The sequence below is a fragment of the Silene latifolia genome, chromosome X (genome assembly GCF_048544455.1).
Source record: "Silene latifolia isolate original U9 population chromosome X, ASM4854445v1, whole genome shotgun sequence".
In the NCBI taxonomy this organism is placed as follows: Eukaryota; Viridiplantae; Streptophyta; class Magnoliopsida; order Caryophyllales; family Caryophyllaceae; genus Silene; species Silene latifolia.
The window spans coordinates 243,535,303-243,536,097 of record NC_133537.1 but is presented as its reverse complement, the minus strand read 5'-3'; positions in this window follow the sequence as shown (position 1 = coordinate 243,536,097).

The window sequence follows — 795 nt, the reverse complement described above, 5'->3', positions numbered from 1 at the left end:
GAAATTTTGATTTGTGACAACTTTTTCGGGGCACCTTTCTAGGGCATAATCGCCGTTATAACGAAATGCTGCCGAATTTTCGGCTTGAACCCGGAACTAGGCTTTGACTTGGACTTGAATTGACCCAATTTATCACACGAGTGATTGGGTTGGCGGGAATATGGCCAAAGATGGCATGGAAAGGGCGTTTTGGGCTCCTGGAGGCTCGAAACTCCTTAACAAAGGCTTGTCATCATGTGACGCGGCCTAAATTTACTTTAATGTTGCAGGTGATGAGGCTTCTACTTCGGGAGGACTCCCATGGAGGTAGACGCCGCTGTTGAGGAGGCCTTGGAGCGGAGTCTTCACCGGCGGTGATGGCCACTGGAGACGAGGCTCACGAGGAGGAGGCCGTCGAGGAGGAGGAGGAGGCCCCGAGACGGGCCAACGTCAGGCGAGGAGGTCGTCAGCTGAGGGGAGCTCCTGCGTGGGCTGAGACCTGGGAGAGTAGGCACCTCGTGTGGGCTGCAGAGGGCCACCTGTCCTACAGGACGGTGAAGAGCTTGGTAAATAGGAATTCACTACTCATTACCTATTCTCTTTCATTCTTCTTGTCCAAACTTCTCGCAAATTTCATTCAAAACTAAGGATAGCTTTGTTTCAAATCATAATAGCAGGCTGGGAACATCAGGTCGTTCTCGGGTTATACGACGGCGATGGAGCACTACGAGCGGTACCGCTTCGGCGGAGGAGAGGGCCATGATCGAGCGTGGAGCGTTTGGTCCTTTGTTCGTGTCCGGAGGGATATCGTGAAGA